Consider the following 11,247-nt stretch of genomic DNA (forward strand, 5'->3'; position numbering starts at 1 on the left):
CTGCGATTTGCCCCTCCTCCCCAAATCACAGATCTACCGACTGTTGGCAAATCAGTTGATTGTCTCCATACACTCCCAATGCCCCCCATGTGTCCCGATCACTGCCGATACAAATAAAAATCCCAATAAGTACACCAGAGTTCAGAAAATATTCTTGGTAATTCCAGTGATAATATGGACTTCAGAACAGACTCTCAAGATTGGGAGTTTTATTTGTATGCAGTTTGCATTGTATGTTTTATATAATTAATTGAAATGTACACTTTGTTACTGAATAACATTTGTGCTCATTTATGAAAGGTTTCTTTTATAATTCTATTTTATTATGGAGGATTTTTGAGAATACTTATTAGGAGCTTCATTTGAAATAGGAGATCATTGGATATATATCTTCCTATCTCTTTGATTTGTGCCTCAATTTTATAGTAATTCCTAGAAATAACCTGCACTTTGGTTCATCTTAATCCATCAAGGTATGTATGTATGTGTATATATATATATATATATATATATATATATATATATATATATATATATATATATATAATATATATAATCTCTCGCAGAGTGAAAAAAATTGTGGGTCCCGGGGACTTTACACTTTAAAAAATTGGGGTCCTACTTCACGGTTTCTGGCTCTCGTCACATATTATACAGGTTGAGAGCAGGCAGGAGTTCGGACAGTGCTGGGGGCAGGTAGCAGTTGGGGTAGAGTTGCGGGTAAAGGCAGATAAAAGGTGGCGTAGAGGGGATTAAGGGCAGGCAAGGCTGGGGGAGAGTAGGGAGGGGATAAGTGCAGACAACAGTTGCGACAGTGCTGTGGGACAAGGAGGGGGCTAGTACTGGGGGGCAAGGAGGTGGTTAGGGGCTATTACTGGCATTGCACAGTAGGGTCCCATCACAGACTGGCAGCACCCTGGCACTGCACAGAAGGCTCTCACTATACCCTGGCCCTGCACAGAAGGCTCTTGCCATAAACTGCCAGCACCCTGGCACTGCACAGAAGGCTTCTATCACATACTGGCAGCAACCTGGCACCACACAGAAGGCTCTCACTACACAGTAGAACCACCCTGGCATTGCACAAAAGAGTCCCACCACACATGGGCACAACAGAGCAGGGTCCCACCACACAATGGGAAATGAGGGTCCCAAAACACAATGGAGAACACCTGGTGCAACACAAAGGGCCTCAGCTCACCCTGGTAACCCCATGTACCGCACAGTAAAGCAACACTACACACTGGTACCACTTTGGCACTGCACATCATAGGAGAGCCCCCTCCCCACTGGGCACCGATTAACTGATTAACACAGGATGTGGCCCCAGAGAGCGGCTACTCACAGTCCAGGTGCTTTTTTTGGGGGCAATCTCATGGTTGCTGGCCTTGGAGATGATCCTGATGCAATCTGTGTTGCTCTGGTCGGACATTGTAGCTCCAGACGGGGGTATGACATGAAGAGGATGGGGCCCGGGAAGAGGGAGGGGGATCCGGCATCACCTGACCGCAGAATGGAGCATGGAGGCCTGGAGCACAATCACGCTGTTAGCCCATGCGGCGCAGGGAACAGCAGCTGCTGAAGAGAGCCTGGAGGCATGACGAGACTGGGAGGGTGGGATCCGGAGTCACCTAGCCGTATACCTGTGCATGGAGGCCTGGATCAGTCACGCTGTCAGCCCGTGCGGCTCAGGGAACGGCTGCTGCTGCAGAGAGCCCGGTGGCATCACGTGACCGGGAGGCGGAGGTCTCAGGAACCAATTGGAAGATGAGACGCCGACATCCGCGGCCATTGGTTGGTAGACACTAATGGATGTCACTGAGCCAGCAGCTGCGGCGCGCACACACAGCACGTCCTGCAGGACCCGGGTACTTTTAAAAACTGGGTGCCTTAGTGCCTGTAGCACGTCATATATAATAGTATATCTAATTATTTCATTAATACTGGATCAACTCCGCCTCGTCCCGTCCTCCACTGTCTAGCCCTGCCTCCCGTTCTCACAGCTCCATCCTGTCCACGGTGCTAACACGGTAAAGTTTTTTGTTTTTGTTTTTTTTAAACTATAAACTATTTTTTTTTTGCAAAAATGTCCCCAAGATTGTATATTCTGTTTTAATTATCACATTATTTAAATAGCTATTTAAACTTGATTTTACATGTTATGTTTAACAAAATATATATTGAATCAGGCTTAAATAGCACTTATTTAAAAAATATTAGCCCGTCAAATGGTTAATCGCAGATGTTTTGGGGCCTTTATTTATAGTGTACTAGGTACTTAGGATTACTGTTTTGACGTGACTCAGTAGCAAAGCCCTGGGCGTGATAAACCTGGCTACTTGGGGTGATTTGAGGATAGGTGTTTGCGGACATATCTGTATGTGCAGTGTTTGTCTATAAACTGCACTACCTAATTATAAGTGTTCCATATAGTGATGCATAGATTGCCACTTTGAGTTTGCTTAGACTCTGTTCACTTCACTGCACTTCAATGCAGAGCTGCACAAAACATTTGTGACTACAAATCTGTACCTATTTCCCTCTACTTTTATTTTTTTGCATTAGTGGATCCAAACTTCTGATTTAACTTTAGGGGGGAATTAATTTAGCCTCGGTAATTTACCTTGTGCTAATTGTTCCCCCGGGGCTATTCAATCAGCCCCAAAAGCAGCCTGCAGGCTGTTAAATGTTGAAAAGACCCTGTTAACACACAGGTCCGTGAACATTTTACTGATTCTATGTGTTAACGCACCAATTAATTTAATGGGAGTGAAAAAGGGGCTCTGATTGAATAGCCCTGGGCATTAAAGCCCGAGGCTACTACACTTTGTCACATCCTTTACATTAACGGGTCTAATTGAATTCCCCACCTTAGTCTATAATAGTGAATTCAGTATTTCAGCATGATAATTTGTGGAAAAGACAAAAAACTATGTATTTTTAAGATTATTAAAGTCCTCTGTATACCGCCGTCTTAATCATGCCAAAATCAGCATTTCAGGAAGGTGGCATTATAAAGAAGGAGAGGAAACTTGTGAGAGCACATCTTGTGTTTGTGGTGGTGTTATAAAGAGGGAGTATTTTAGTTAATTCTACTGTCTACTACATATTGTTGGTGTTAGAATAATTGAAATGTACATTAGAAGTTATGTATAGTAGAAAACTGTAGCATCACAGCTGAGCTACAAATACCCACTAAATTTATGCTTGGAAATATATTGATATTTGGAAGCCTGAGGCATCAAGAAAATTGTGATGATGAGTTAATGCGTTCTGTGGAAAATTATTTGACAAAGTGATTCAGAGTTTTTTATCTTATAATTATTTGATTTAAATGCTCATTAAATACATTGTATAATGTCAGTCCTCACCACTATCTCTTCCAATTTATCGAACCCCTCCAGGCTCTTAGGTTTATGAAATAGTCATAAGGAAATTTGACAGTGAATATATTAGAGTGAATCCGACAGCTTGAAAGGGGTTGGGTATGAAATGCAGACAGCCGGAAGCCGTCTGACTAAATCCCGATGCCGCAAGCCCGAACGCTGAAGATCCTGACTGGGGCTGGTAAGTACCCTAACTCTCCTCCCCTAACCCCCCTCCCTTAGTGGTGCCTAACCTCTCCCCGGTGGTGCCTAACCCTAACCTCCCCCTGGGGGTGCCTAAACCTAACCTCCCCCCTCCCCGCACCCTAAACCTAACCCTCCCGGGGTGATGCCTAACCCTCACCACCTCCCAGGGGTCCCTATCCCTCCCGGGGTGGTACCTAACCCTCCCCTCCCCCGCGGCTAAGCACTAACACTGCCCGGCTTACCTTTGTTCGGGAAGCCGTCTGTCTAGATTCCGGTGTTGGGATATATACGGGCGTTGGGATTTCCACGCGTGTCTTTAGTCCCGCATCGGTATTTAGATGTCGGGATTTAGTCAGACTGCTTGCCGGCCGTCAGCATTTTGACTGTATCCCCTTGAAAGAGCCTATTGTATTTTGTTTCTGATAATGTAAATATTAAATTAGGTCTGAATATAGTTGCTTATTATTATTTTTTATGGAAAAAATTATATATGGGAAAATATAGGAGTAGTCATAATTAATATACAGAATTCAGGAGACTGTTATGTCTGTAAAAGCCAGAAGCTGCTGAAAATTTCAAAAATGCTAAATTTTGGCAATTGTGAGAACACAAAACTTAATTTTTTTTCAGGCCAGTATTAATATATTCTGAACAAAATGTTTTTTGAAAATACAACAGACTTTATTTGATAATACCGTATGACTAGGTATAAGGAAGTCAACATTTCATGGTTAGAAACTCAACAGATTAAATAAAAATTGGTTTAAGATTGTCAAAAATGTGTTTGTTCCTTTAAAATAGTGTATCCCAAATTTGAAGTTGGGATCTCAATGGAATCTTCTATTTTTAGTTGTTTATAACTTTTGATAATTGACTGCAGTATAGTGCAAAAACAAAAAGTTAACAATTTTGGTGTTCTGGTAACATTTTTAATAAATTGGTTTCATTAACTGTCCTTATACCTTGGAGACTGCAACATTAATATGTATTATATTATAAGTTGATTTTTTTTTCTTTCTGAAATTATATTTGGGTAAACTTTTTTGACAATCTATTCTGGAGAGTGGAGGTGTTGACCATAGTCTAGATAGATTCTAGCTATCATTTATCTAGTATAGTCTTGGACAGTGGTTCTCAATCATTCCCCACCTGTGTACCCCCTGGCAGCCTAGTTGCATTATTTGTAACCCCAACATTTGCAAAGCAAATACTTTTGTAATGAATTAATTTATATTAGATAAAATGTAGGCACTACTATATATAAAAGCAATAAATGTGCTATAAACAAAATAAAGAAAATGCACAATAGATTTTAATTGTTTTTATATATTTCTAACCTATCACTATAGTGCACATACAGTATACTTTCTGTTACAAGGATACACTTCTTCATTTTGTTATCAGGGTCCTACTGAGGTACATGGGGCTATAGATTCCTAGGACACTGCATATCCTATGTGTCTAATTATCACCTGGATGTCCCACCACACCATTACAGAATATATTTAAGTACCCCCTAGGTATACTAGTACCCCAGATTGAGCACCACTGGTCTAGGAGATAAAAAAAAAAAAGGAGAAAAGTAGTGGCGTTGCCCATAGCAACCAATTAGATGTTTGTTTGTTTTTTCAAGTTTTGATAAGTGTTGAAATGCTTCACCATAATCTTGTCAGTCTTGTTCAGAAGTGACCAATTCTGAATAATCTGAAAGAAACATTTGAACTGTTCAAAAGTTAGTACCCAACAGAGAAAATTGGGTTTTCAGAATTTGCTTAACTACATCCTAAAAGCAGTATTTTAGGTGGAAGTGGGTACACATTCTGTTTCTGTGTGTGTGTACAACTTATCGTAATGTTAAAATAATTAGTGGAGCAAAGTATTAGGAGATGGTATTGGATGATTTAAAGTGATTGTGATGAGTGATTATAAAGTATGCTTAGCAAAACGAATGTATATGCCAGCAACTCCAGAGTGCCCACGGATCGGTTAAAGAAACATCTGATGAACTAACTGGAAGTGGAGAGGCTAGAAAGATTTATGTACAGTGAGTGACGAGTACCAATTTGAAACAGTTACTAAAAGCACTGAAGATCTTGTCTACCGCAATCTGCATTCTACAACTATCTTAAAGATAACATTAGAAAACGATGCAGCCATTAGTTTAGACTGCATGATGGCGATTCAATTCAGCATGAATCCTGGAGCTGATTCTGGACTATAGATAGACAGTAAAAAGGTTGACAATGTCTAGATAGACACCAGATGTTTGTCTAACATCTGGTGTCTATCTAGACATAGTGAATAGGTCGACTGGGACAAAAGGTCGACACTAAAGGTAGACATTTAAGAAGGTCGACATGAAAATGGTCGACCTGGGTTTTTTGGTTTTTTTTTAGGGTTAGGCACTTACCTAGACGGTAAGGGTAAGGCACCAGGAGGGAGGGTTAGGGTGAAGATTAGGGCTAAAAAGCTAAAAAAATTAGTGTCATCCTTTTGACCTGATCGACCTTCTTACATGTCTACCTTTTGTCCCAGTCGACCTATTGACTGTCTAACATCTGGCATCTATCTAGACACTGTCAACCTTTTTACTGTCTATCTGTTAATCCACAACCCTCGGAGCTATTCAATTGACCAAGCTGTTGAGTCCCACTAATGATTTCTCCTTGCACCCTCATGAGGGTGCGAGGAGAAATCCAACTAAAGTGCCAGCCGCATGGCTGTTTGCCGGCTTAGAGCGGCGCTAACAGCCTCGCGGCCGGCGCTTTAGTCGGAGAATGCCTGCTCTCTCCACTAAATATCATGCTTAAGTTGCGAGAAGTCATCCAGCACTATACATATCACAATGAATTGAATTGCCCCCCATGAAAACTGCTTTTTTATGGTACAGAATGAAGCTCCGTCAAGTGACAGTACATCCCATATTACAGTAATCCAGATGAAATCAAATAGAAAAGTTTTTTTGTATTTATTTTTTTTACTACATACTGTATATGGAAGGCCAAGTCCATACCAACACCAGAGCCCTGGATAGTGTTGCTTTTAAATCTTTCAAAACAATTCACTGTTATGATTTATAATATTACCCAAATGTATCAAATTATATATCTTTTCACATTTCATAGGAAAGAATTCTCAATTTATAATTACTTCATTGTTGCTATCTGAGTTATAAGGCAGTTAATGAAACCAAATTATGGAAAAAACACGGTCATACAAGTAATTTTACTGCAATCTAGTGCAAAATAAAATGTTCATATGTTACTATAAACAAAAATTGCTAAAAACTGAAAATTTGGTATGAAAATTTTTAAAACCTTTAGGAACAAACACAAAGTTAATAAATTTTAAGGTTTTTTTTTTGTGCAATCTATTTTTTTTTATAAGAGTTGATTAAATTAGGTGCGAAGGGGGCTAGTTGCCATGGCAACGGCACCTACTCTCGCCCCCCGCGCAACCCGATCTCATCCCTGACTTGCTTATTTTTGTACACCGCCCTGCGGTAGCCGCACTTACTTGTGGGGGCGAGTTAATTGAATCGACCTCCGTGCATTGAGTCTGTGATTTTCAAATGCTGACTTCTTTAATCCTAGTCATGTGGTATATCAGATTAAAGCCTGAAATGTTTTAATTTTTGAAATGGTTTAATCATGGACTCAGAAAATTTGATTTTTGTATGGAGTAAAAATTTGTAAATTTTTGATGATTTCAAACCCTTGCTCAAAAACTATGAGATCTAAGAAAAAATATAAATATTTGAGACCATTTCTTACAGTATTAAATGTTAGCATAGAATGAAAATAAAAGGTAATTTGCATTGGATCATTTGATATGGAATGGCCAAGCAGTATTTTCTAAGAGCCATAGCTACTTGGCCTATAGGTCTGTGAGAGTTAAGCTGGGTACACAGTAGACGATATTTTTAACGATTTACCGATTTCCGGCCGATCTTAGTGATTGGTCAAATTGGCCACTGTGTATACACTAAGCACGCTCGTGGTGGTTCGTCCTTAGCATCTTCAGATCTGCCGCACATTCTGCTTAATCTGAAGATATAGTCCATGATTTTACGCAAATCGTGCAGTCTGTATGCACTACCAGACAGCAGGGCAATATGTTAACATAATATCTTAATGTTCGAACGACAGAACGATGCACAATATATTGTTTGGAAGATCGCACAGTGTGTATGCACTATATCGCTTGTCCGGGAGTTCAAGGGAATTGGAATGATTTGCACATCGTCTAATGTGTACCCGTCTTAAGTTCCTCCTATTATAACTTACTGGAATTTTAGAATGCACCAAATGATTCCATTAACATTTTTGGTACATGGATTTCAGGTCACAGAAATCAATCAGTTTATAAAGATTGTGCCAACATATATATTTTTACGTACTTATTTATCAACATCATCTGTATTTTCTAATGTTTCTCAGGTATATTTATAGGTAACATTTAGGGTTTATACTGAATTTTTTAGCATGCAGTTGAGTAGTGTTACAGCTTTCAGAACACATCTTGTTCTAATTTGTGTCTCTCCTTCATCCACCAGGGCACACTGGAGCCTCAGTACAATGGGGTATAGGAGTGTGTTAACTGGTAGCTAGCTCCTCTCCCTCTATACCCCCCCCCCCCCAGGTCAGTCTAAAAAAATGTGCCCTGGGAGCTAGACGTAAGCCTCCTTAGGGCCCCGGAAATATACTCTACAGCATGAGGACAGACAGGCAGCCTACTGCCCCTGCCTGTCTGCGACGAGGGAGCTGCCGGGGAGATCCTCACCGCTGCTGCATGCGGTTTGCGCTGAGGTCTCCTGCTACAGAGACCTCAGTCTCTTGGGTACCCAAAGACGCGCTGCATGCAGTGCACGTCGCGGGACCCAGTAGCATATGCCCGCCGCCGGCAGCACAGGCAGGGCTAAGGTTAGTGTTCCCTGGCTCCCTGGTAAGCAGAGGAGCCAGGACAAGTATTTAGGAGGGCATTCACAGTGCGCTCCGCTAGCGCTGAGAGCGCCATAGCGGTGGGGGGGCGGAGCCTAAGTTTCCCTTCTGCTCCTGTCTCCCAGCAGCCTCATCGCTTCCAGAAGGACGCTGGTGGCCATTTTACACGCACTACAGGGTGGAGAGAGAGCTGTGTCAGGAGTCAGGCTAGTACTCTGTGTATCAGCACTTGCAATTTTATTCTTGTTATCAGCACTATTCTGTTAGCGCTGCAAGCATTATAGTTTATCTCCCTCTGTGTCCCTTTCAGGTCTCTGTGTGGTGTGATTGAAAAATATGTTATTGCATTACTGTCCTTTTCTCTGTGTGTTTGGGTGTGGTGCCTGTACTACAGACATGTCTACCAAGGGGTCTAAAGCTGCACAAAAGTCTTTTTCATGCAAGACTTGTGGTGAAAAATTCACACAGGGACAATCTAATGCTTCCTTACTGTGTGATAAATGTGTGTCTTTACCTCAAGATACTGATCTTGAAGTCCAGCCTAGGTAGTCTGAACAATTGACTGCAGTTATATCAAATCTGTCATCAGAGCTGGAATCAGCTCGTAAGGACAGGGAGAGGCTGAGACAAACAGCAGCTGAACCAGATTGGGCTTGCTAGATTATGTGAAACTCCTCCAGCAGTGGACCCGTCAGTAGCCCGTCTTTCTAAGAAAACGGTGCTTCCGGTGCCTGGCGCGGTTTCCCTAAAGGAAACCTCGGATAGGAAGATGGAACACACATTAAAATCCTTGTATACAGTTGCAGGGGTTTTGATCCGTCCAGTTGGGTAAAGAAGCCCATTGAAGCCTGGGCACTGCTGCTGGCTGAGGGGATTAAGTACCTCATTCAGAGTCGGTCGTTGCGGCCGCACGGTCGTACGCCACTGATCGCTAAACTGCGCATGCGTAAAGTTTGCAATGCGCGTGCTCAAACTAGCTGCTATGATCAGAAATTTCTCTCTCCTTGAACACAGCCAGGTCGGTAGTTTGAGTGACAGAATGAGGCGTTTGTGGGTGGTAACGGGAAGATGCTTGAAAACGGGGGAGTGGAGATCCGAACGCAGGCGTGCCTAATTATGCAAACGGCAATTTATGGGAGTGCATAATTAACAAAGTAGTGTCATGGCACACGTGACATGGGTGGTTTGTACACTGACCTGATCGTAGTGCTTAAGAGAGGGTATGGTCAACCTTAAGCTCTACGACCAATTCCGATGGTTACCGATGGTCTTGATTAATCCTTATATGGCCGGAGATGACGTGTAATGCGTACGAGAAGGGGGTGTATTTTTTGTCTGACTGCCGCATCCTCCCCTTGGTCGGCCAGCTAACGATCCGATCTTAAGGACGCAACTTGCGAGTGCATCATTTGCATATCCGGCCCCTTTTTCCTTACGACCATGCGGCCGCAACGACCGACTCTGAATGAGGTCCTAAGACAGGTATGCAAACTGAAGACTTGAATCAGTTAGCCGAACAGATTGCAGAGTCGGCTGCTTTCCTTGGAGAAGCGTCTAAGGACATTTGTAATCTATCCGCCAGATCTTCAGCATTAGCTATATCTGCTAGAAGGGCTCTGTGGCTGCGTCAATGGCAGGCAGATGCAGAGTCCAAGAGAGCGGTAGAGGCCCTTCCCTTTACTGGGGAGGTACTTTTCGGATCGGAGTTAGATAAGTGGATCTCACAAGCTACAGGTGGGAAATCCACTTACCTACCATCTGCAGCTCCTTCTCCTACTAGAAGACCTTTGACAGGTCCCTCCTTTCGATACTTTCGTGCCTCTGGAAGATTTAGAGGGCGTTCCAGAGGAGGTCCTGCCTTAAGAGGTTCCAGAGGCCGAGGTAGAGCTTCAGCATCAGCCACCTCCAACACTCAGCAGGACAAGGCAGCTGCCAAGCCTGCCACATGACGCCCTTCCTTCTCAGTTTGGGGATCCCAGGGTCGGGGCGCGCTTTTTACGCTTCAAGGACATTTGGATCCAGTCTTGCCAGGACGCCGGGGTCAGGGACATCATTATTCACGGCCTGAAATTGGACTTCAGGGTCCAACCTCCTTCTCTTTTTTTCAAAACCGGTTTACCTCTGGTTGCAGAAAAACAAGAAATTCAGGAGACAATACAAAAACTCTTACTGTCTCAGGTAATAGTGAATGTTCCGACCCACCAGAGAGGTCAAGGGTTTTATTCCAGCCTGTTTGTGGTGCCCAAGCCGGACGGCTCCATGAGACCCATACTCAATCTCAAGGATTTAAACACTCATCTTCAAGTTTTCAAATTCAAGATGGAATCTCTCCAATCCGTTATAGTGGGTCTCGACAGGAACGAGTTTCTGGTGTCCTTAGACATAAAGGACGCTTATCTCCACATCCCCATCTGGCCCCCCCATCAGGCTTTTCTTCGTTTTGCTGTCCTAGAGTCGTATTTTCAATTCCAGGCCCTACCTTTCGGACTTTCGTCGGCCCCAAGTATTCACAAAAGTAATGGCGGCAATGATGGCCCTACTGTCTGGTCAGGGGGTCGTCATTGTTCCATACTTAGAGGATCTATTGATAAAGGCCTCTTCGGAAGCTCGGCTGTTAAGGGACATTCGCTTAACTCAGAGCATCCTCCTGCAACACTGTTGGATACTAAATTTCAAAAAGTCCTCCCTGATCCCCTACACAGCGTTTACTATTCCTGGGAATGATACTGGACACA

At 42.8% G+C, this 11,247-nt stretch overlaps 1 protein-coding gene across 1 annotated transcript in view; it reads left to right on the plus strand.

Moving 5' to 3' along the window:
* The window catches only part of LOC148443417 (bromo adjacent homology domain-containing 1 protein-like), a 179,223-nt gene that overhangs the window by 50,318 nt on the left and 117,658 nt on the right, over positions 1-11,247 (plus strand). The window lies entirely within an intron of this gene.

This window comes from Taudactylus pleione, unplaced genomic scaffold (assembly GCF_031769625.1).
Source record: "Taudactylus pleione unplaced genomic scaffold, aTauple2 ptg001274l, whole genome shotgun sequence".
In the NCBI taxonomy this organism is placed as follows: domain Eukaryota; kingdom Metazoa; phylum Chordata; class Amphibia; order Anura; family Myobatrachidae; genus Taudactylus; species Taudactylus pleione.